General features: G+C 42.9%; 1 long non-coding RNA gene across 2 annotated transcripts; it reads left to right on the top strand.

Annotated features, from left to right (window-relative positions):
- The first annotated feature begins 1,408 nt into the window (after positions 1 to 1,408).
- Positions 1,409 to 20,129, top strand: LOC123366754. 2 transcript variants are annotated; one of them, XR_006578172.1, is made up of 4 exons: positions 1,409 to 1,484; positions 11,604 to 11,777; positions 14,081 to 14,204; positions 19,854 to 20,129. It is a non-coding gene; the product is annotated as an uncharacterized LOC123366754 (long non-coding RNA). The 2 variants fall into 2 exon arrangements; XR_006578173.1 differs by lacking the exon at positions 11,604 to 11,777 and having other exon boundaries at positions 1,410 to 1,484.
- Positions 20,130 to 26,485: the final 6,356 nt, after the last annotated feature.

The following is a 26,485-nucleotide window of genomic DNA, read 5'->3' as shown; positions in this document are numbered from 1 at the left end:
AGCTGGCCCAGACTGGGGACCTTCAGGAAGCAGTTCAAATCTTTGCAACCAAGAAGGCATGGAAAGCACCACTTTGATTATTCAAACAGATAAAAATGCCAGTGTTTACCATGCAGACAAGAAAAGTTACTTTTGCTATTCCTGCATTTGAAAGTTAATTGTTACTTAAAATTTTTGAACAAGGCATTTTAAGTTGTTAGTTCACCCTTATTGGGGTAGGTAGCAGAGCAGTACCATGAGAGAAGTAGAACAGGAAAAAGGCAGAATTGAGACCTTTCAAAGTTTTGGCCCCAGCGAGGGGACATGGGGGCGTCATTTGAGCTCCATGCGTCAGGTGCCAAAATGTTGTGGGCCGGCCCTGGACTCAGGCCACCAGAAAAGCTTGATTTCCAGACAAAAAGCCTTGTGCAAGCATGGAAGCAACAATTGATTGTGTATACAGAGCTGATCATGGGGAATAAATATCAGAAAAATCAAAGTAAAGCTTTTTTATGATCTCATTGGAGAGAAAGAATGAGGAGTAAAACACTTTTGTCAAGAATAATGCTCAAAAAACACAGGAATGTCTGATAAAAATGTCTGAGTACTCTGACTTCTAAGAAAATGAGACTGTGAAAATATTATATTTACCCAAAGCCAAAAAGCAGATTAAGGAATAGATACTTACGTTACAGCATCAACATTGTCTAGAGCTGAGCTAATAACTGATTTGAGGGTTTAATCAGCTGACCCAGAAATTAAAAAAAATAATCAGTTCATTTCAAACCAAAACTGATTTTTTTCCCTTTTTCTCTCCAAAATGAAAAACTGAAAAAAAAAATGTCACTTGGGTCAAACGAAACATTTGAAAAATGTCAATTTAAAATTACATTTAGTTTCAAAAATTTTGATTCAAAATGTCATTTCAAATGGTTCATTTAAAAAATGTGCAAATAAAGTATTTTTCATTTGATTTTTCCTATTTTTTTTCAACTAAAACTATTCAATGAATTTGACCAAATTCATGAATAATTTTTGTGCCCCCCCAAAAATGCACAGGATTTACTATTCATTCAAAAAAAATTCACCTAACTCTGGCATGTAATTTTGGAGATATTAAGGATTCCATAATTAAAGACAAGATAATTTGTGTGACACATGATTCCAGTTTACAAGGTGTGATGGGGCAAGGCCAGATGGCTATAGAAAAGTAATGGGAGATATATCTATCAGCCCCAGGTTAAACAAATCCCTGGTACCAGGATAAGTAAATGGCAGCTTCTCCAGGTCAATTAAGACACCTGGGCCAATTAAGATCTTTCCAGAAGGCAGTGGAGATTGCTAGGTTGATTGAGACATCTGAAGCCAATCAGGGGCTGGCTGAAACTAGTTAAAAAGCCTCCCAGTTAGTCAGGTGGATGTGCAGTCAAGAGCTGTGAGAAGTTGTGCTGTTGGAGAGACTGAGCTGTATACACCATACTAGGTACAAGGAAGGAGGCCCTGAGGTAAGGGTGAAGTGGAGCTTGAGGAAGTGGGGGCTGCTGTGGGGAAGTAGCCCAGGGAATTGTATGTGTCCTGTTCCTAAAAGGTCAGCTACCATAGCTGATACTGTTAGGTCCCTGGGCTGGAGTAGAGGGTGGGCCTGGGCTCCCCACTTTGCCTCCTGATTAATCACTAAGACTGGGAGACAACTGAGACTGTGCAAGGGAGGATAGCTTCTCCTCACCTCCCTCGCTGGCTTATGATGAAAATGGCTCAGTAGACTGTGACCCTTGTCTCTAGAGAGAGAAGGGTTAAGGGGAGGGTCACAGTGAGCCTCTGAGGCTAGTGATTTCCATCAGGAAATGCAGGATCAACGGAGACAAGGACTCCCTCCATTCGTGCTGCCTTGTAGAGTGTGAGGCTACATTAACAATGTGTTAACCCTTGAGGGCTCAGCCAAGTTCTAGTTCATCATTTAGCAGTAGGGCATTCGCTGGGAAATATCCCACCCTCTTCCACCCTCTGACTTCACCACCTCAACCAAGCTTCACAATCATCATTGCTGTGTACAGTATTCAATTATTTGTTTATAGCTTATTCTCTGTGTATATATGTGTGTGTATATATTAGTTTTTCTGGTGAAAAAAATTTCCCTGGAACCTAACCCCCTCATTTACATTAATTCTTATGGGGAAATTGGATTCATTTAACATTGTTTTGCTTAAAGTCACATTTTTCAGGACCATAACTACATTAAGCAAGGAGTTGCTGTATAAGAAAGAGGCCCAAAAATCGGGACTGTCCCTATAAAATTGGAACATCTGGTCACCCTAGCCCCACGCAATCTGGGGTGGATGTCCTGCTCATGGTTTTATGTTTATGAATCCTGCTTATGGTATTTTCCCTAATTAATGATGGGTGACTTCCCTCCTTTCAGTAAACATTTGTTTCCTACACTCAAAGTCTGTGCTTGCAAGAAGGGAAGTGTTGCCTCTTAGAGGCACATGGAGTGGTGTGTAATTTTCCCAGGTCGGGTGGGGGCTTGAGCCAGTTCTGTGTTGTATGGTTGAAAAGGAACCCCTAGATATTGAACCGGCCCTGGTTGCTGCTGACTCCACCTGGCAGAAGGGTTACATAAAGTTGTCATGCTACAGCTCTTAGGAGTGAATAACTGTCATGTTTATATACCCGAATAGTAACTGCTAATGGAGCAAAAAAATATTGTAGAGAACAATCCTGAATTGCCTGGAATGTACTAGGGATGAAAAATCACCTCTGTGCAGAGGGCCAGAACAAAAACTCTGCCCTATTTAAGTGATGCCTAAACTTTGTGCTGCACCTCTGCAGAGATGATTTACACCTTTGACTTAATGAGTCCTTCAGAATCTTCAGTTTCTTTTATTCTATGAAAAAGAGTAATCTGAAGAAAGGTTAAAAACAGATAAGTGAAAAATTAAAGGAAACTAATGAAAATTGATTGACACTGTCAACTGTGAAAGAACAACAATTGAAATGTGCATATTTAGCTTCTTTGAACTCAAGGAAACTGATTTGATCTATTTCAAACTTTCACCAACCAAAAAAGTTGTTGTCTTTGGGCTAACAGGCATGAGAAATGCCCGGCCAAAAGGATTTTTTAGCAAGCAAAGAAGGAAATGAATTTTAGAATGGGAAGAGACTCCATTAAAAGGGCTGCGGCTGTTACCACATAAAGGAAAACAAGCTTTATAAAGAGTAAATAAACAGATCAGATCCCAACATCTGATGCACTTTCCTCAGATGACAAGTATTCAGAGTGAGCAACAGAAACTTCAGCTCCTAGACTTTGCATTTGTGCAAAAGAAAAAAAAAACCCACAAGCATTCTTACTGTCAAGCCAAAACAAAGAACAGAAAGTGATAAAAGTATTTGCTGATGAAACACGTTCAGCTTAAACCTGAAAACATCACTACTCCATGTTAATTAAATACTGAAAAGTAATTTTCTTTTAAAGACAATATTAATTAAAGGACACTTGGGAAAGAAAGCACTGGAGAGTTATACCTCAAACAACAGAGGTTTTCACTTCACAGTAGGTTCTCAGATCTCACCTACATTATGTATCCCAACACAGAACACTCTCAAAAACAATCTAGATCAACTGATTTGATTAAAAACACTGCCACATACAGCTCTTTGAACACACATCTCTATTTTTCACTGCAATATTCATTGAAGTTGTTCAGGAGAGGATACACAAAAGCATAACAAGAGCCAGGCTCTTGGCAAATCAGCCACCAAATCTTTTTAAAAAGCAAGAGGGACACACACACACACACACACACACACACACACACACACACACACACAAAAGGCTTAGCCTGCTCCCACACACACAGCTCAACTTCATCCAGTGAACCATGCCAGACCAGCATAATGCCTTTCAAGATGGCGTGTACAGGTTTTTTTGAAAGATGTAACGGCAAGGTTGCATTGCCTATTCCAAAACCACACAAGACCACAAGCTCAAAAGTGAAGTTAATTTTTTTTTTTAAAGCGTGACTTCAGAAGATCTATGATGTCAGGCTCCAGCTTCTTCTTATTACTTGTGTGTAGTATGGGAGCACCTAGAGGCCGCAGCAGAGATCAGGGCCCCTGTAACAGGGCAGCTGGGCCCCTAAATGAAATCAGGCCCAGCTTTCCTGTTCCAGTCCAGGTGCACTGCAGTGAAATGAAGAGGGCAGGGCCTGACCCTGGGACTTATAAATCAGAGACATCCCAAAGGCAAGAGAGAGTTCAGAACCCAGAGAGGGGAAAGTGCAGAACCCAGACCAAAGGGAGGGAGCTGAGAGAGGTCAGAGGAAGAGCAGAGCTGGGCTGAGAGCATCAGGGAGGGGATGCCCCTAACAGAGGGAGTGGTAAGAGCTCCCTGGTTGAGCAGTGAAGCCAGATCAGTCCAGTGGAAGCAGAAGGCAGCCAGGCAGTCAGTGGGTCACCTAAAGACTTGCCCAGATGAGGGCACCATGGACAGACGGGCTTGAAGGCTGGGAGCAGCAAAAGGAGATGCCTGCTGGTTCTCTGAGCAGAAGTTGGAGAGCCAGAGAGCTGAAGGCTGGGGAATGATGTGGGGGGATGATGGAGGGGGGAACTTGATGGTGTCTCTGGGCAAGAGCTGGAACCATACCTGGAAAGGAAACAGGGTAGAGAAGCACCCCAGATACAGTTGCTTGGGTTGTACCTGAAAGCTGGAGCATGGGGAGAGATTCAGAGATTCAGGTGTGGTGATAGTGTTGGGACTGAATGTAGTGTATGCATTGCACTGGGGAAATCTGAATTATGGTCATGGGGGCCTTTTGTAACAAATTAACCCCTGAACAGCTTGTATGGAGTTACTGGGGACTCTGGAAGAAAGGGGAAACTGAGGTGGGTGCACTGGTCATGCCAGGCTGCTGCTGGAAGATGCCCCAGGTAGTGGAGAATGCAGGCAGGCAGTCTCCTGAGTCCATATCCAGTACATTAACCATTCTTCTTCTCCCCATAGGTGGGCTGTGATCCCTACCATGTCATAGGCTGCCAGATCTGATAAGTGGTATGATTTCGTTAGAGGTGGCTGCCATTTTGCAAAGTATCTTTTTTGTGTTATCATAATCATAGTTTCACACAGATGCCAACAGGAGTATAAAACCATCATTCTAAAAGTATATTTTTCAAAACTATGCCATTGCTTAAAAAGAACACCACATACCTGCATTTTACAGGCCAGATCCATGCTCTAGCAGAGTTCTACAATGGTGGCTGTAACAGATCAGTAGCCTTCCATGTGTCAGTTGGATGGTGTGTTAGTGTAGGTGAAAAGCTGGATATGGAAAGAGATGATTAGACCTAGCACAACTCCATAGGCTCACATCTGTGGGGAAGTGTCAGAGGTCTGTCTTATAGAGTTGCTCAAAAGTTTGAAATTCAAGGAGGAATTCGGGGCGGGGGGGGGGGAAGCAGCTAAAGTTTTCCTCCCATTATTCAAAAATTCACTCTAAAAAGCACATTAACCTGGCAATAATACCAAGTAGGCAGTAGTGAGTGGAGACTGTTTTTACTAAACTTGTTCAATTTGTTACTTCATCCTCCCATCTATCCCCACCCAATCTGTCTGTTTTGTCCACCTGTTGCATCGTCCCTCAGCTGCAAATTGTGAGCTCTCTGGAGCAGAGAATATGTTTGGGTACGTCTGCACTGGAAAAAAAACAACCACGTTGGCAGCAAATCACAGAGCCCAGGTCAACTGACTTGGACTCACAGGGCTCATATTGTGGGGCTAAAAATAGCAGTGTAGATATTCCCACTCAGGTGGAAGCTCAGGCTCTGAAACTCCATGAGCAGGGCGGGTTTCAGTCGGGTATAAAGCCCAAGTAGGAATGTCTTTTTAGCCCCTAATGTGAGCCTGAATCAGCTGACCCGAGCTCTGAGAATTACTGCCACTGGGATTTTTTTTTGCAGTGTAGATAAACTTTCTTATGTGTCTGTCCAGGAGGCACTGTACAGGAGTTCCTAGGCACTCCTCTAAATCTACTACTAAGAAAATAATCTGTCAAGCTTGTGTTGAGTTAAATGTTTCACAAAGTTCTACTGAATTCAAAGAGGCAATGATAGTTTACACTAGCTGAGGGATTAGCCTAATGCGGAGTGCCATGGAGTCTACAACTGATAACAAGCCTTCAGCTCAAATTGTTTATTGTGCTCATCAATTGGTAATTCTGGCTCTGACCTGGTAACTTAATTTAAACATGGCTGTGACAAATATCCCCTGGTGTCCAAAGGAAATGTAAGGCCCTCCACCCCTATTTTAGCTGCAACATAATCTCACCATTTGGATGGAGTGCACTGTTTATTGGACTGGAGTTTCTTTCACTCAATGGAGAAGAGTCATCAGTAGAGCTGGGGGGAAAAATTGGTGAACAGAGAATTTGCTGAAAAATGCTTTTGGGGAGCCACCAAAACCATTCTTAAATTCACGTCAAATAATTTCAGCTGAACAAAACCCAAAAGAAATCTGAAAACAAAAATTTGGGAAATGTTGAAACCATTTGTTCTGAAAAATTTATTTCAAACTGACATTTCATTGTCATTTCAAATTGAGACTTGAAATATTTGACCTGAACAATTTTTGTTCAGTTTTTTGTTTTGTCATGAAAGAGAAAACATTCCATTTTGGTTCAAAATGAATTGAATTTTTCTTTATTATTATTAATTTTTTTTTATAGTTAAGTCACCGAACCAAAAAACCCCAATGCTTGGCTCGGGTCTGGTCTTCCGAAAGGAGGATATAATTAAAAAATGAATACACACTGAAGCAAAAACATATATACTCATATCCAGACAGCTGTGAAAAATCTTCTTATTCATCCTCTTGCACTTATCCTGCCTTTGCAAATTTTCTTGCTCCTAGCTAACACATCTTCCCCTTATAATATTTACCTCTTTCTTGATGCACATCATAAATGTAAAATTCAGGAGAGGATTTCAGTGATTTATTTATGTCTTTACAAATCATCCATAACAGTGAAAATGACTCCCAAGCAGGACAGAGCAAGGCCTATGAAACACTTTAGTACCACACAGCCTTGTATTGGGCCCCCTTCTGTGCAGAGGAAGGAGGACTGTCCAGTGGTTAGGGGGCTAACCTGGGATTCATTAGAGAAAAGTGTTCCATTCCTTTTGTGACCTTGGGCAAATCACTTAGTCTCTCTGTGCCTCAGTTCCCCATCTGAAAAATGGGGATAACATCATACATTATAACAGGATGGAAAAAAATGAAAGCTTATGAGGCTCTGAGATTTAACAGAGGCCATAGACTGGAGGCCATAGAAGCGTTCTTGCTAGATAGGGAGTGAATTTTACCCAAAAGCCCATGCACAGATTTCCATTGACTTCAATGGTTCTACGCTTTGTGGATGTCTAGGGAGATTGTCCCCATAGAACAGGACTGGTGTTTGTCTACCTGCAAAAGTATCCTCTGTGTGCATGCATTATGTAAACTGAGCTATTCAAGTGACACACGCCACACAGCAGCTGATTTGAAGACAATGCTTGGCCATTTCATGCTACTTCTTTAACAATGAATAGGCTTTTGTCTAATATGTGGACCAAATACCAGCAACGTGTGTTTGAATGAGTCTTTGTAAACAAAGGTTGCAGATGCTCCTCTACCCACCCGCATTTTCAAGAACTGATTCTAATGGAAGAGCAGCCAATCCCAAGTCTGGATCCTGCTCCCATTGGAGTCAATGGCAAAACTATCACTGATGACTACAGTGAGAGCTGGATCCCCTCAGTTTTGTTTGAAAACAATGGCCACCACGTGTTTTAGACTGGGCAGTGCTAATATCGACACGAAGGCCATTTTAACCGTCATATGGTACATGCTCAAAGAGTTTATAAAGGAACAGCTAACAGAGCTTTAACTATAGCATAGTAGTTGGGTGCCACTCTAATATCTTTCTGAGGGGATACTGAATTTAATGTATACATAGGTAGCGGGTAAATTGATCACAAATGCCTCCCACAGCTCCTTATTGCACCACTTGGTTTTTTAATTTTTGCACTTTAATGTTGCCAGTGTTTCTTGCTCTAATCTCATTCTTGCCTCTGCAAGAACTCCAGCCTTCTGTGCGCCCTGATTTGCATCTTGAAATTCCAGTAATCTCCCTTTCTACTTCCTTCTGTGGGTACCCATAAAACCTCCATCTGTGTTAAAAAATTAATACTAATGGGCAGATTGAGTATCAAAAAAGTTCCTAGTCCAGCTTCATATAAATCTTGGGGATTTCATTAAAATCTTTTTAATGGCCACTGTCAAAGAGGACCCTGTAATTCTCAGAGAAAATGAGCTGCTGTATTTCTTCCAAATAAGTATTTGATTTTGTTTGAATGGAAAACAGCCCTGAGCTAAAACAATAGACAAACTAATTGTCTAAAACCAAATTAGTTAAAATTCATCAGATCAGCTTATTTATGGAATATGCAATACATGTGGCATGTTTTACCTCAGAACAAGAAATCCAACTTTGTAGTTTGTTTTACTGATCATCCTACCAAAAGAGGCTCATACATTAACTGGTTCAGTCATTGCTTTAACAGCTTTATCTCAGAGGAAAAAAAGGATTATATTAGTCTAGGGACTTTTATGGCTTGTTTTTTTGGATTATAAGCAATATGGATTATAAGCAATACTAACTGAAGTGTGATTACTATAATCACACATTACAAATACAGTAGCTGGGCCAGCATAAAATGTAATCTGGAAAACTCTCATGATTTATTCATCACTTTCCCAATGATCTGTGCATCTGATCTGGAGATAAATTCAAATTGCCTTCTCTCCGTTTCAAAGTAGGAAATATTTTTAATAGATTCTGGTAGTGAAGTGAATTAATAATGTGCCAGACTGCAGGTCAGGTAACAAATACACAACCAGAGTTTGTTCAGAAGTTCTTGGGCCAACTTCAGCATACAAATGTAGTCATTTTCTCATCTTTAATGGGCCAGCTCTATCTAAGTCAGCAGCTGGAAACACTAGGTCTGATTCTCCACTCCCTCGCATCAGTTTATGCCAGTGCAACATCTCTGACTTCAGTGGAGTTACTGGAGAGTTACATCTGAGTAAATGAAAGGACAATCAGGCTCTCTCTTCTTATTTATTAAGACCCTGACTGAGGAAACCACTTAACCACGTGCTTAACGTTAAGCACATCTTTAAGTCCTATTATGCACGTACTTAAGTGGACTGGGGTCTAAATCAGGAAACTAGTGAAGATGTGTAAAGCATAAGTTTACTGGGTTTTCTTCCCAGTTATGCCTCCGACTTACCATTGTACCTTGGAAAGTCACTGACTTTCTTCAATCCCTCAGTTTACCTACCTGTAAAGGGCTAGTTTCTTACTATGTTAGTACAACACTTAGTACAGTGGGGTCCCAATCTAGTCGGCAGCCTCCAGGCTCTACAGCATTGCAAATAAAAATAATAAAATATAAAGTGGCCATGATACTAACCACCACCAAGGGAACTGTGAGGTGTACTTAATTTAGATTAACTGAACTATCAGACTGTGAACTGTCAGACAGACAATGCTGTGGGAAGTGAGCATGTCTTTTGGTTGAGACATGTCAAATGCCATTTTGACTTGGCCCCCTGAAACTGCAGACACTATTAAAACTAAGGGATACTCCTTTATCACAAGTGGCAGAAATATATGGATGTTAAAATATGATGATCATGAAGTCTGACATCCTGCATAACACAGGCTAGAGAACTGCACCATGTGGTTGCTGTTCGGGGTTCAGTCTTACAAAGAGAACCATGGTAATGTTACATTCAGGCTTTGCTGCTACATAAGCTCTCTCATCATGCACTTCTTGAAAGTAGAGTTCTCTAAGTTGCTGTTAAAAAAATCACAGCATAGTGCCCCCTACTGGGAAGCAATTTGCCATAACATTTCCAGCCTTGAGCCCATAACTTCTTGTTGAGCTGCAGCATAAATTTTAGAAAGATATGCAATATGCTTTTAAAGACTCCAAGTGATGCTATATCCCTAGGTAAATTGAGACAATGGTTATTTACCTTCACTGTTAAAAAAAAAAAATGTGCTACCTATCTTCAGCTTCCAGCCATTGCAACTGGTGATGCTTCTTTCTGCTAGAAGCTACACAGCTTCTATTAGAAATCTTCTCCCCATGCAGGTACTTATAGACCATGATTGTGTCACCATGTAACCATCTCTTTCTAAGCTATATAGATTGAGCTTCTTTAGACTCTCATTATAAGGCATGTTTTCCAAACCTTCTTCTACTGTAGCTCTTTTCTGAACCCTTCCCAATAATCTCCTCTCTTCCTTCTGGGTTCTATGCTAAGGAAATAATTGGAGATATACCAATCTCCTAGAACTGGAAGGGACCTTGAAAAGGTCATCAAGTCCAGCCCCCTGCCTTCACTAGCAGGACCAATTTTTGCCCCAGATCCCTAAGGGGCCCCCTCAAGGATTGAACTCACAACCCTGGGTTTAGCAGGCCAATACTCAAACAGCTGAGCTATCCCTCCCCCCCAATAGATGTATGGTTTAGGTGATGACTGTTATGGATGGAAAGCTGAGTAATTTCTATATTGTGGATTTATGCCACTGAAAAGGTGGAAGTTGCCATACCAACTCTAAGAGGCTAATTAATTAAGATGAGCTATTATCAGCAGGGGAAAAAAGAACTTTTGTAGTGATAATCAAGATGGCTCCTTTCAGACAGTTGACAAGAAGGTGTGAGGATACTTAACATGGGGAAATAGATTCAATATATTACCAAGAGTGTTCATCTAATGTATCATGCTGTGTTGTGTCACTAGAAAAAGTCAGATCACTATAGGTAACAATGAAATGCTAGTGGTTAAAGTTATTGGAACCCCTGTCCAGCCAGGAACTTAAGTGCATGCCTAACTAAGTTTAAACACAAGAGTAATCCCAATGACTCATATACTTAAAGTTAGGCTTGTGCTTAAATACCTCGCTGACCTGGGTGCTAGGAAATGGGATAGTGAATGGTAATAATGGAAACCTTTATTATAAAACCAGGATTCCCCACCCCCTATGCTTTTTGATTACTTTATCCCATTGACGCTTCAGTTCTTTATTACCACCAAGAAATTATTTATGGGCCTGATCCAACGCCCATTGAAGATGGAGTCTTGCCATTGGGAACAGAGTTGGGATTAGGCCCTGTATGAACTAGGACATTAATAAAGTCATTATCTTCTTGTGATAACTTCCGCATTCACTGCAACCTCACAGCTGACCACTTTCAAATATTTTTGGGTGTCATTTTCTCAGATCAGTGTTTGCAGCCAGTTAGTCTAGAAACATGCATATCATACAAACGGCGGGACAATCTGTTATTGTTTATCAGACCATCGGCATGAATTGCTAAAGTAATTCAGCATAGTTTGATTGAAAATCTGACAAGTCTCCAAAGCTAGTCCAAAGGGACATCTGGCAGGCTGGTGTTTGAATATCTGGGCTGGTTTTATTTACTTTTGCAGGAAAAGAAACATTCAAACACATCTTTGCTAAAACATAGCAGGGAATTTTCTTTGCTTAGTGTTAACTGTCAAAGTGGCTTTTACACAGGGCCACCCAAAGGGGGCGGGCAAGTGGGGCAATTTGCCCCAGGCCTCGAGCCCCGCAGGGGCCCCCGCAAGCCGCTCTGGGTCTTCGGCGGCAGGTCCTCCAGTGCAGCAGAAGACTCGGAGTGAGTGAAGGACCTGTCGCTGAAGTGCTGCCGAAGCCTCGGAGCGCCGCCTGGTGAGTACAAGCACCACAAGCGTGGGGGGGGGAAGCCGCGATCGGCGGCACTTAGGCTTCTCTACCGCCGCCCTTCATTCTTTGGCAGCAATTCGGCGGCGAGTCCTTCCCTCCGAGAGGGACCCGCTGCTGAATTGCCACCAAAGACCCGGCCCTGCCCCAGGCCCACTGAATCCTCTGGGCGGCCCTGCCTTTAAAAGGTCGCATGAAGGGCCTAATTGTGAATTGCCTTACACTTGTGTAGCAGCATGGGGCAGAAGAGCAGACTCCACAGGATTCTTATGTATGTGGACAGGGATCGGGCAAATACATAAAGAAAGTCATCTGCACCATCACCACCCCAAAAGCAAGGAAACCAGGAACCAGATTTTGAGACTCAGAATTACATGGTCCATTTCCTGGTCTGCTCCTGCAGCAGTGTACCTACATGTTGCCCCTTGCTCAGGGCTTGTGGCAAAGTCACAAGTGAATTGTTAAGGAGCTGTATTGAAAGGGGTATATGATGGCTGCCTTCTTGGCCCAGTGCGCTAGGAACTACAGCTGGGCAGGGCCGGATTAACTTTTTGTGGGCCTGGCACCAAACATATTTGTAGGCCCCCCTGGGGAATGATTGTAAAAGGGGCCGGGGGTAAAAGCACAGTGGGGCAGGAGCTAGGATTGGCCTCTGGAGCAAGGGAGGGGTCAGGGGTAAACTGCAAGCACAGCAGGGCTGGGGAGGGGGTAAACAGTATCCCCCTCCACCCTGATCCACATAGAGCGGGTACCTACCTGGTTCTAGCCCATTCTCTTTGTCTCTCTCTGCACTGAGCTGCTCCTCCTCCCACAACAGCAGGAAAGGTTCTCTTCCAGCCCTCTGAGGTGGGTGTTGGGAGTGGGAGGAGCGGAGGCTAATGTGGTTACTCCTATAACCGGACATTTAGTTTCCAGTCAGCACTGCTAACCGGACACTCAGGTCCCCTTTTCTGCTGGAGTTTCCAGTCTAAAACTGGATACCTGGCAACAGGGCTGCCAGAAAAGCCTGAGTGGGGGGGAGAGGGGCAAGCAATCATTTTTAAAAGTAAGAGGGCTAAGCCTTAAGGGGGGGGGCAAGTGGTGGGTGGGCTAGGGAGTGGAGAGGAGCTAGTGGGCAGGGCCACGTCTGCTGTACTGCCCAGGTAGGTTGGAGACTGTGGGGATCAGCTGACACAATATCCAGGGCCAGAGCAAGGATATTTTGCACTGTAGGTGAAACTTCCACATTGCGGGCCCCCCCGGAGCATTGCTTATTATACATTTTCAAAAATGAATACAGGGGATTAAGTTCTGAGGTCAGCATGTAAGAGGAAAATCGCGTATAGTGAAAATTACCATAAAGTACAGTACACACAGTATACACTAGAACAGGGGTCCTCAACCTACGGCATGGGTGCCAAAGGTGGCACGCGAGCTGATTTTTGATGGCAGGCTACAGGTCCGGGCCACCGCTCAGCCCGCTGCCAGCCGGGGTCCTGGCCGCCAGATCCACTTAGCCTCCTGGCAGCCTGGGTGAATGGAACCACAGACCGGCAGCAGGCTGAGCCGCACCGGCAGCTGGGACCTCAGCCCGCTGCCAGCCGGGGTCCGAGCGCCAGCTCTGCTCAGCCTCCTGCTGGTCTGGGTGAACGGAACCCCAGGCCGGCGTACGGAGTCCTGAGTGAACGGAACATAAATCATCAATAAATAAATAAATCATCCATTTCAAATTTAATATTAAATAGGTTTATTTTTAAAAATACCTGTATTTAAATTAAATAAAAACAATCTGATTTTTAAATAATTAATTTGTAACCATCCTGCTGCTAATTAAGGTACTTATCTGGGAGGTAGTAGATCCTTCCTTTGAATAAGGCTATAGAGGCATCTGAGATCAAGTCCCTGGCCACATTAAAAAAAAAAAATCAATTATTTGCCCAGAGACCTGCAGATCTGAAAGCATGAGCTGCTACAGTTTGAGCTAAAGAGACAGCCTCTGTAGTTGGGGGGCTGTAGCAACTCATTTCCTCTGCAGATCTCAACACAGTGGAGGGCCTCTAACACACACTCACCAGTGGGTTATAAATGCATGGGAAGGTAAGTGCAAGACACACCTGTTTATTCATAGATTGCAGAGTCATAAGAGATCATATTGTGAACATCTAGTCTGACCTACTGCATAACATAAGCCATAGAACTTCCCCAAAATAATTCCTGTTGGACCTTGTCTTCTCTAATAAACATAAATATAAATATGAATGTATGTATGTGTAAGAATAAAAATGTAAAAAATTTACATGCTTTTTCCTTAGGGAGAGGAAGAAGAGAGAAGGAAACACGTGTGACAGATGGTATTCCTACTGATGAATTCACCACCAGAACAGCCTACAATACCACAGTGATAGGAGCAGTAGAAGAACTGAACAGAATAAAATGGTAGGTAAAGTAGGTAGTCAGTGATAGAGTGGGTTGGAGGGACTATACTGAAGGTTAAAAAAAAAAAAAAAAGCAGAAAAAAATTAATTATTAATCCTACAGTCATTGAGAGGTCCCAACCAAGATTGCACTCCCATGATGTGAGGCACTCTGCAAACATATGGTGAGAGAGCCCCAATCAGATCAATTTACAATCTAAATCGATAGACAAAGGGTAGGAAAAGAAAGAGAGACTTGCCCAAGGTCACACAACAGGTCAGTGGCAGAGCCAGCAATAGCACCCAGCTCTCCTGGCTCACAAGCCTGTGCTCAGTCCACTGGGCCAGACCAGGGCCACCCAGAGGATTCAGGGGGCCAGGGGCAAAGTGGGGGAGCTGCGGCACTTGTACTCATCCGGCGGCAGTCCGGGTCTTTGGTGGCATTTTGGCGGTGGGGGGCTGTCATGAATAGTTAGTAAAGGGTTAAAGCATAGTACCTGGTGGGCACCTGACCTGAGGACCAATCAGGGAAGAGAATTTGAAACTCCTAGGAGGGAACTTTTTCCCTCTGTTTGGGGGGGGTGTTGTCTTTGGCCATCTGGAGTTACAAGAGTCCAGATGTTTTAATCAAGTCTACCAGCTTCCACCTTTCTGAACTAATTTCTTCTAGTCAAGATAGTGAGTATTAGAAAGATACTTTGTGTCCTCACCTAATAATCCTATGCTTGCAATTCTGTGTGTTTGTTATTGATTATTCTTAATTCTACCTGTATCGTTGTACTGAGAAAGAGAGAGGATTCTCTCCAGAACTTAGCAAGGTTATACCCTATGAGTGGCCAGCTTGGACTCAGAGATTCTGTATTTTCTTGTTTTTCTTTTAATAAATTCTTTCTATAAAGATTTGATTAAATCCCTTCTACTGTGGATATAGGGGAAAGGGCTGAGACATTCTCTCTCGGTGGTGAGACAGCTTATCTCCGGGCAGAGAAGGGAGGGGGGAAGAGACAGTCCTCCTGGGATTGATTCAAGCAGTTTGAATCAGTATCTCTTTCCAGGACTAGGGAAGGGGAGGGGGGAAGTGAGTCCCTCTTTGTGTTGAGTCAAGGATTTGACTCGGTGTATATCTCTCCAAACTGGCTAGGAGAGAGAGAGGGGGGAAGTGGGCTGCTTCCCTGTGTGTAGAGATTCAAGGGGTTTGAATCTGGGTTCCCCAGGGGAAGCTTGGGGGACAGGCAGTGTGTCAGACACTTTAACCTGACTGGTGGCAGCGAAGGAGACCTACCCTAGGATTTTAGGGCGGGGGAATACATGCTGGTCCTCACTTTGAAACCCCCCAGTTTCAAGTGAGGGTGCAGACCAGGACAGGGGCCCTTCAGTCGCTTCGTGTCTTCCGCAGCACTGAAGGGCCCCCTGCCACCGAAATGCCTCCGAAGACCCGGAGCGACTGAAGGGGCCCCCCCGCTGCCAAAATGCTGCCGAAGACCCGGACTGCCGCTGGGCCAAGGCTTGCAGGGCCCCTGTGGGGCCCAGGGCCTGGGGCAAATTGCCCCTCTTGCACACCCCCTCCCCCACCCCAGGCAGCCCTGGGCCACACTCTCTCCAAGCTGAATAGCTCTACTCCACATCCTCAAAAGATTTTCTTCAGCTAATGAGCACACTCACAGGTTAATTGTTTGACGTAAGTGGAGGAAATTTAGAAATTTAGGGATAAGGAAGTGCTAGTCCCGTTATATAAGGCGTTGGTGAGACCTCATTTGGAGTATTGTGTGCAGTTTTGGTCTCCCATGTTTAAGAAGGATGAGTTAAAACTGGAACGGGTACAAAGAAGGGCCACTAGAATGATCCGAGGAATGGAAGGCCTGTCGTATGAAAGGAGACTTGAGGAGCTCGGTTTGTTTTCCTTAACCAAAAGAAGGATAAGGGGAGATATGATTGCACTCTTTAAATATATCAGAGGGATAAATACCAGGGAAGGAGAGGAATTATTTCAGCTCAGTGCTAATGTAGACACGAGGACAAACGGATATAAATTGTCAGTCAGGAAATTTAGGCTTGAAATTAGACGAAGGTTTCTAACCATCAGGGGAGTGCAATACTGGAACAGCCTACCGAGGGAAACAGTAGGGGCGAAGGACCTCCATGACTTTAAGATTAAGCTAGATAAGTTTATGGAGGAGATGGTATAATAGGATAACGGGCTTAGTCAATAGGTCAATTAAGTGCCAAACTGGTACTTAATTGGGTCAAATTGGGTCAATGATATGATATTCTTAACCTTTTTCAGAGGGTATGGCTGGAGAGTCTTGCCCGCATGCTCGGGGTTCAGCTGACCGCCATATTTGGGGTCGGGAAGGAATTTTCCTCCAGGGCAGATTGGCAGTGTCCCTGGAGGTTTTTCGCCTTCCTCCGAAGCATGGGGCAGGGGTCGCTTGCTAAAAGAGTGGGTAGATCGGCTAATGTGGCCTGCATCTTGCAGGAGGTCAGACTAGATGATCATAATGGTCCCTTCTGATCTTGAATTCTATGATTCTATGATTCTAACTCAACTAATGTTATCAGAGGATTTAAGAAAAAAAACAAACAGGAATCTTAGATGATATTTTTATATTAGAATTAAGGTGAAGTATAGGAACACGTAACTACAGTCATCTCCATCCTAATCTCGTCTCTTTGTATATTTCAAAGGTGTTATTGTAACCCATACAGCTGAATCATGAGCCCTGCGAAAAGTGCAGAGCACAGTAGCACTGGACCAAGGACTTTACACAAAGGTTACAGATTACTTCCATCTTCACAAGCCTCCACCCACTTTACCCATAGGCTTGGTTGGAGGGAACAAACTTGGAATCCAAACCAGCTTTAATAAAAGGATCTGCTACTTATCTTTTTATAGAAGTCTATAGATGAGCCATTTGGGCTGGGAGATTTATCAGAAGGTGGTAAATGAACGGCCTTAAGTATTTACAGGTTTATCTAACTGGCTCTGTATATGAGCGTCTAGTTTAAGTATTTTCCTAAAACTTTTTTCCCCAGTTTTAGTTGCTGAGATCACAAAGGATTTGGGAGCAAGTTTCAATCCTAATAGCAACATTTTTGGTATTAGTTTCTCCTAGTTCCAATTTAATTTCATATAAATCCTTGAGATCTGGTCCGTTTAAGAATCTTATCTAAAGAAAATATATCTATCAGTACTGAATCTTTAACTAGAATGCAATTAAAAAAAAGCATTAACAGTCAGGAAAATCAAATGACCTCTACCATTTTGAGGGCATCCCATCTTCCTCAGTTTGAAGAATCATTAGGTTTATTAAAATGAGTTCTCCAACCTTTTGACATGAAGAATATCCTTAATTAAGATAGGGATATAGTGCCCTTTCTCAGTGAATGCAGACAATATGATAAAAATGCATATGATCTGACCATGTATAATGAGCAAAACTACTACTAGAAAAAACAACAATGGCTTTGAAACTAGAAAATAATTCTCGCATAGATAGAATGCAATTGATTCACCATTGCCTCAATGGAGTTACATCAGCATAAAACTAGAGTAAGGCAATGGTGATTCAGGGCCTATGAAGTACAGAATAAATGGTGTAGGGTAAAATTTTAGCACAGCCTGCAGTGCTTGTCAGGCGGGTCTTCCGTGACTCAGCCCTCCGGCTGAGTCACACTCTGTCCATGTGTGAAACAAACAACCCCCTTCCAGGTTACACAATCCAAAATGTCCTGCAGCCCTTCCTGGGCTCAGACTGTGAACAGTCCAACAGGGCCTGCCATGGTACCCTCAGTTGGTGTGTCTTTTTCTGCAGCCTTCCCTAGGCTCAGCCTTTAACCAGTCCAACAGGGCACATCACTGTACCCTTGCTTGGTCCAGCTAAATTGCAAGGCTCCTATTCTGGGGTTGAACACATCCCAAGGGCTTCTTCCCTGGGGACTCCTTGTCTCTACTTGAGTCCTCAGTGACCACCAGCCTTCCTGCTGAGCCACCCCTCTTGGACTCAGTTTGCTGGCCACATCCCTGCACTGAGTCACTCCCAGTAATTACCTGCTTAGCCCCTTGCAGCTCCTGCAGCCAGCCCTGCTAGCAGCTGCTCTGTTCAGCCTTTCAGGTCCTGCAGCTAGCCAGGAGCACCTCTTGCTCCCCAAGTCCCTGCAAGCAGACTGAACTTGCTCTGGCCCTGCAGGTCCCTTTATAGGAGCCTGCCAGGCCTTGATTGGCTGCTTCTGCAGCCCCTCTTATTAGCTATGTCCCACACAGCTTTTCTGGGCAGCCTGGAGGAGCTCTCTATTGATCTTTTCTGGGGCATGTTAAGGCAGGGCCATGAGGCCTCCAGCAGGGGACCTCCAGACCTAGTCCACCCCGTCACAATATCCCATGCTGGCCAAGCAACCAAGATGTTAACGCGGATACTGCTAACCAATGCCGATTGGCAGCCTCACAAAAGTTGGGAAAATAAAAGGTCTGGGAAGGTGGAGGGTGGGGGAGGTAGCTGCCAGAGGAGGCGGAAGGTTGGAGAAGGGAAATCCCACCAGAAAAATTCTGAAAAACCACCCAAACACAGCACCCTGAGAAGGGATGACTGGACCAACAGACTGAAACCAGGAGAGATAGGAAGACGCTCAGGGCATGACTGTAGTTGTTAAGGCTTGACTCCCCCCACCTATCTTAAGGACTCTGAGCTCGAACCCTGTGGAGTGTGTGGGCCTGTGTTCTCCTACCAATCCCTTGAGAGACTTAAGAATAGAGGGGAGGGTTTTCTGGCCCCTTGGGCACCAGGAACTCACTAACTGAAGTGCAATGCTCTGTTTGGCCAAAGAGGATGCTGTTGCACTGAAACACTGGCCCACATTGTCCAAAAGAATAATCCTCAAGCATATGCTGCCTCTTCTTTAAACATTTGTCCCAGTTCTTCACCTGCATGTTAGCAGTATATACCTCTGGAAATTATTGGCAGAGAGAATCAGGCAGAACAGAGTTGACTGGGGGTCCCATTCGGCTTCTAATGGGAGCTGCACCATAACAGATACTAAGTATTTCTTCACGAACTAACTGCTTGTACACTCAGATAAACAGAACGTACAATCTCCTTTGTAATGACACCTTCTGTACACGCCCAGTAATGTTACAAAAGGGGAAGAAGAACAGCAACAATCAGAGTGCTAAAACATTGTGATTTGTACCTATTAAAATAGGCCTTTGACTTAGCAATAAAAAAGGCAAACACAATAGAAGTTAAGCATACATACCGTCTGGAAGACAGGGAGCTGCAGCAAGCAGCACCTATTTTATGGCTACAGTTGTTTGACTCTGCCAAAGCTAAAAGGACAGACCCAAAATGGTATGCTGGGGGAAAAAAGTTCTCATAAGAAAGCAGCACTTCTCTGGGAATAACTGGTGGACATAGCTGCGGTCCTTCATTATTGACACATGTAAGAAACAATTAAACTCCTTTATGGAGACAGATAGCTGAAACAATAGCAGCCTCCACCCAAAATACAGGTATGTATCATTACCCAAAACAAAGGTACGTGCAAGGCACATGTGGAGGGAGAGGATTCACTGGGTATTTTTTGGTAGAAGGGTGTGTGTGTGTGTGTCTGTGGAAAAAAAGGATAAACAGTAGACCTGCTCAGAGAGAATTATTATTTATTATTTGTATTACTGTAGGAGCCCAGTCAAGGACCAAGACTCTGTTGTAAACAGCACAAAGCTAGAACAAACTCTGGGAGGAAGGTCCTGAGAAAGAAACATAGAAACAGAGATTTTGGGGCTGAGTGCTGGCTGAAAGAGGCTTGGGACATTGAGCAAAGAAACAGCTTCCTGTTCTATGATTCCTGCTGTGTTCCAGGAAAAAAGGATTTTGTACATTTTTTGAAAATAAAAGGATTGCATCAAAGAAATACCTGATTCCAACATCAATTTCTCCTCCTAACCAAAACAACCACCGGGAAACCAAATTTTGGCTAACCGCCTAGGTTTTTGTTGAATGCTGTCCTCTATAGAGTTTGGAATTTTAGGTGTTTTCTTACAAAATACAGAGCTTTCAATTCTACTTCTGATTGATGCGAGTCAGCTTTAAAACAGTTGTACAACAAAGCAAGGCTATAAAGTAGCATCTTAATTTAAAGGTTTTGCAATGAGGGTTAACTGATAATGAAAATGAAAAGAGATGCTGTAAGCGATTAAGAGCTGAGAGCATTTGGGAAGGAAGCAAATTAAGATTCTTGAATTAACAGACATAATATTTAGAGTTTAAAATATGATTTCTCCCTTCTCACTCCCTGACTAAAGAGAGAGACAGGACACGACAGCCTACTTTACTTTTCACGAATATTTTTGCACTGGGTTCTCCTGAGCTATGGATGTTGCTGAACTGGTTTATGTTGTTGATTTCTCAGGTCTTGTCCAAAGTAAGACTAGTCCATTCCACATGTGTACTCAAATACCTTTCAGATGAATAGGAGTGAAAGTTCATTTGTATCCATTACAGGGGCTTTGTTCATCACCTACAGTTAATTGAAAGTCAGCATTTCAATGATTAATCCCTATTGTCCAGTTTTATAATTCAACCATATATTTGAACTAGTTGAAAATTCAACAAAATAATTAGTTATTAGTTTTGAATTGTGGATGCAAATCATCCAAAAGTTTAGTCTTGAGAAGGCATGTAAAAGAGAAATGAACAGTAGGTTTGCAGACCCATCCAGGGAGGTCACTTTGTAGTGAGTGGAACTGAAGAAAAAGGATCGGCTTTTAGGAGGGACTTAGTTTCTTGTGGCACAAGGGGCTCAGGAGTGCAAGCTGGGACCAGGCTGTTAGCAGACAAACAAAGGCCTCAAAACAGGTAACTCTGACCTCTCAGCATGCTCAGTAAAGATCTCTTTCCCACAAGTCTGCCTGCATGCTGCATCACCTATAATTAACAAATCATATACCATGCATTACCAATGATTTTTTTTTTATTATTTGAAGCTTAGCAAAACATTGCTAGATTTTAGTATTACAGGCCTTTAACTCATAATGCCATGAGCACTTTGGCTTTTACATATTTGCAACTAGAGAAAAAAGGAACATGAAATCTGTGAAAGATTCTGAAAGATAAAGACATTACAAGCACATAGTCAAACAGCTGTTGCAATCATGTTACAATCATGCAAAACAGTCTCAGCTAAATCTCTATCACTGGATAAATGCATAATATGCCATTGTTATAGCACTGCCACAAGTTTCCACCCTCCCCTTATTCAAGTCTCCTCAACCCACATTTTTTCCATGTTGCTATCAAAAAGCAAGTCAATTTACCATTAAAAATGACTTTGATGGAACCATTAAGATATGCACATACCCTAACCAAGTAACTATGTAAACTTGTGACTGTAAATCTCCTTTGTCTTCAACTCACTCCCCTTATTGAATATTTTTGTCAGTTGTTGTGTTCCATTCCTGCTTAACTTTATGAACATGGGTATTCTAAATCAGTGGTTCTCAAACTTTAGTACTGGTGACCCCTTTCACATAGCAAGCCTCTGAGTGCGACCCCTCCTTATAAATTAAAAACACTTGTTTATATATTTCACACCACTATAAATGCTGGAGGCAAAGCGGGATTTGGAGTGGAGGCTGACAGCTTGCTACCCCCATGTAATAACCTCGCGACCCCCTGAGGGTTCCCGATCCCCAGTTTGAGAACCCCTGTTCTAAATGATTCAGTAGGACTGCTCATGTGCTTAAGCACCAGAGTGTTTGCAAGATCAAGGTCTAAAATGCTTATCCAAACCAACCCTCACGTCAGCGATAGATCCACACCTGGTGTAAACTGGCAAAGCTACAATCTGGCTTTGAATATTTTGAGTGTAAACCGTCATTATTTAAAGGCACTTTTTCTTCAAGTTTGCCACGCTATGAAACTTTCTGTTTCCATTCCATTATTCAGATATTAGAAAAGGTCACATGGCAATATCATCAGTTTATATAAAATGGTATATGAGTGATTTCTCTCGAAACCACTTGTTTGAGAATTTATAGAAGAGTGGAGTACTGCTAGATGTACTGCTAGATGAATACCAGGTAAGACATTTTGATTCTTTATGTAGAAAGTTGTGTGGAATCCAGCCATAAAGCCTTGTGTGCTTTTGATTCCCTCCCCCACCCCCAATACATCACACTGAAGAATCCTCTTTTGTTTCAGATTCCCAGGAGGTCAGAAAAGAGACACACTCTTTATGAAGAGACAATAAAACATGTCTAAGAAGCTTTAAATTTTACCCTATTTTTGGCAGCTTTTCTTTTCTCTGTCTTCCATTACAACTAACTCAATACATCACTTCTGAAGGGGACATTTTTCCCCCAACACAAAAAAACAAAAAAAACCCCCAGAAAAATCCAAACACTTAGGTCATAAATTTATTCTTCTCTTCTTCTCAAAATACACTTGAAACTTTGTTGTCTGACAGTTGCTTTCCCCTCATTACCAGTGATTCTGAGGTATCACTTTACAGCTGACTTGGTTCTGACATAAGATCAGAAAAGCCTAAGCCTAAACGTCTGTCATAATTTTTAACCATTCTTCAGTTCAAATGCTTCCTGAAGACTATTCCCCATCCCATACTGTGTAGATGTCATTTTTTCCTGTTATTCATTACATGAACACATAAGAATAGCCATACTGGGTCAGATCAAAGGTCCATCTAGCCCAGTATCCTGTTGTCCAACAGTGGCCAATGCCAGGTGCCCAAGAGGGAATGAACAGAACAGGTTCATCATCAAGTGATCCATCCCCTGTCACCCATTCCCAGCTTCTGGCAAACAGAGGTTAGAGATACCTTCCCTGCCCATCCTGACTAATAGCCATTGATGGACCTATGCTCCATGAACTTATCTAGTTCTTTTTTGCACCCTGAGACAGTGTTGCGCTTCACAACATCCTCTGGCAAGGATTTCCACAGGCTGGCTGAGTATGGTCACCCGGTGTTCGGCTTTTTAGATACCTCCACCTTAGAATTTTTCTAAGTATCATCATTACCAAGAAAGATTCACCTTGTCTTTCTTTTAATTACATATCCTACATCATGGTATGTTCCCAGCAACCAAATCACCTTATCATGTGATGCTTTCACATGCCCAGCAGGACTGGACGGAGTCAGCATTTTCATGTGAGATCCCTTTACCAAGAACCAAATATGCACTTCAGGAAGTGTTACTGGTGTTTAAGTAGATGGCAGTTCACACTTTAACAGTAGAGAATTGTTGTAGGAGCAGCAGTGATCTGTATGCTATGTATAACGTGTATGCTCATAAGGTCTGTTACACTTCCCCCCCTCTTTTGTCTCCTCTCCCTCTTTGAATACTTGTGAAGTGGCTTTCCCTCTCCCCCTCCCTCCTGGAATGAATGGGCTGTTTGCACAGCTGGAATATCAGAAAAGCTCCCAGGTAACAAGGTGTCTGGGACTCTAATTAGGCAGTGATCACATGCCAAATGCATGTGTTGCCAGCACAGAGGCCCGAGGCGACAGCAACAGTGGTGTAGTAAGTGCAGGCCCTGATAAAGGCCCAGTATGAGGCCTAAGGCCTGAACTAAAGTAATGGTCAAGACTTTGCTAACATAAAGCAAAGTTAAGCTGTGAGCCAGAGGTAGGCCCTGCTCACAGAAGCTGGCACGAAAAGGGCTGATGCTGCATAAACATATATTCACCTAGCATAAACACAGCACTAGAACACACTATACTGAAACATTCCATAGATAACAGGAGGACAGGCCGACCCATCTCAATGACAGGGGCAAAAGGGTAAAATGATGGATAGAGTTGTTTTGATCGAACCAACATGTACAAGGTAGAAGGCGGTGCCTTAATACGTAGAAGGGTTGTAACTTGCTACGTAGAGAGGTTGTACCTTAATACGTCAGGTGTGATGTGTAACTTGTTTGTATCTGTGTATAAGAATGCACTCCTGGGGCGGAACCTTTGTCCGGCCGTAGGGGGAGTGGAAAGTCCCGCCACTAAGCCGGGTCCTTGCCAAGAGGCACTTTCTCGTAGTATGCCCTGAGTTAGGCTAAGAAACCTACAGGGAACTGCAATTGTGTCCGAGGTCGCAATAAACCTAGCCGACGTGGTTTGCATCTTACTGGACTCTGTGGTCATTGGGGATTCTCGTCGGGTCTGCTGTGTCAGCTATCTGCAGAGCTGGGGCAGCACACAGAGGGAACTCACACACGCAGCCGAGTGATATCAACAAGGAGAAAGCAGAGCACCACACCGGTACCGCTCTGACGACACTGGTGACCCCGACCGCTGATCTGGTCAGTAAGCGAACCTGCCGTGGTAAGAATCGCAATCCAACATGGCAGCAAACCTCGTGCTAGGGAACCCCCTGATCCCCTCCCTTTTGAGCCCCACGGAGTTTGATAACTCCTGGACCCACCAGATTGCCAGTAAAGGGGGTCCTTATGAATTTAAAAAAAAAAGTGGGGAAACATGGACTGGCATATGTAGAGCGACGGTACACACCGAGGCTCTGAAAAATAGTAATAAAAGTAAAAAAGCAAGAATTTTGCAACTTCTGTCTATGGCAGTGAAATGGCTTAAACAGCATGCTGGCATGCTGGCCAAGCAAGTAACAGTAACAAAGAAAGAGTTAAAAGAATCAAAAGAAGCTACACAGCCCTGGAATGCTCCCACCCCCCTTGCAGGGTGGCAAGCAGCCCAGAGACAACCAGCACAGGAACAGAGTGAAACACTGGAAACAGCTGTAAGGAACCTACAAAAAATACATGTGCCGTCCCCTGTTATAAATATTGGTGGTAAACAGCAGGCTTCAGGTAGCTACCCTGTGCCTGAAGAATGGGGACAGACGTGGAAAAAGGTGGCCCTAGTAAAATTAAAAGATGAAATGGGGTCCACTGCATTGCAACCACCACCTTATGATAAAAGCCGGGTTCCAGTTAAACTTAAACCGGAACCTAGACTGGTGCCTGTCAGAACAGGACAAGTAAGTGCACAGAAGGAAAGAGTAGGAAACAATACTCTCACTGAATTGGTAAATCAAATGAAGGAAAAAATGGAACAGTTCACAGAGCACATTAGGAGACAGGAGCTGCGACTCGATCACAGGGGAGTAAATAAAAAAGAATTTCAAAGTAAAAAACTGAAATTAAGCGGGTTAACACCTAGAATTGATGCATTAACACATGGAGCTGCCCAAAAACAGTTAACTGCAGCAAAAAAGGGCACTCCCACTATCCATTTGGCATGCACACAAAAGCAACAGACACTGGGGGAACAAATTCAGGTTTTACAAAAGCAGGTAACTACCCCCAATCTCCTCTCAGAGCTAGGATAAAAACCAGGGGCACAATTCCCAACTGTGCAGGTTTCTAATTGCTTTAACCCATGGAACCACACTCCGCGCTCTTATCTGAAAATAGAACCTTCTTTTTCATATATTTTTACATACTGGTTAAGTTTTGTCTTTATATGTTTTCTCAGTTTGCTAAACTTGCTGCTGCTGCTTGTACTTTCAAATACCTTGATGGAGTTAATCTCTCTTGGCTCAGGTCTTGCTACCTTCCTAGGTTGCTCTTCACCCCCCTTCTTCCCCCCCTTCCCCCCCCCCCCCCCGCCTCTCCTCACTTCGGCTCTCTTTTTGTTTTAAAAGTTAAAAGTTATAGTTTTTACAGAAACCGCCAAAAAATAAAGCAATTGAAAACAGAACAAAACAAGAAACAAAAAATCAACAAGGTAAAAACTTTAAATCCAGTAAATTAATTATTTTAACCCTTCAGGAATGCAACAGCTGGAATTATTCCTAACTTTCTTGAAGATATGGTTGCCAAGCAACAGAAATGCACTCTCTGCTTCTAATCCTAAGCACTAACTAATATTTGAAACATGGGCTTTTCTTATTTCCATATAGCAGAGTTTTAAAATAATGTTAAATATAAAGTAATGCAAAATTCCTTGTTACCAAATTAGTACAGTACATTTGGCAAACATTAATATTTTTTAATCAAATTTATGCTACAAGTTTTAAATAAGGTAATAACTTTTTATTTTTGGTTGTGTTATTTTATATAGTTATGAATAGAATTTTGGCGCCATTTGTTTTTAATTGTAAGTTTGTCTTGTATGTCATGTGTGTGTCTTATGTCTATGTTGTGTGTGTCACGTGACTATTTTTTTTTTAATTATTTTAATTTTGTTGCAACAAAAGTCAATTTTATACCCTTTTAAAAATATATATATATATATATGAGCTGTGGTACCACACTATTTTAAAATCATGGTTGGGGTGTAATCATAGTA

The sequence above is a fragment of the Mauremys mutica genome, chromosome 1, assembly GCF_020497125.1.
Source record: "Mauremys mutica isolate MM-2020 ecotype Southern chromosome 1, ASM2049712v1, whole genome shotgun sequence".
Lineage (NCBI taxonomy): Eukaryota > Metazoa > Chordata > Testudines > Geoemydidae > Mauremys > Mauremys mutica.
This window is presented reverse-complemented; position numbering and strand designations above follow the sequence as displayed.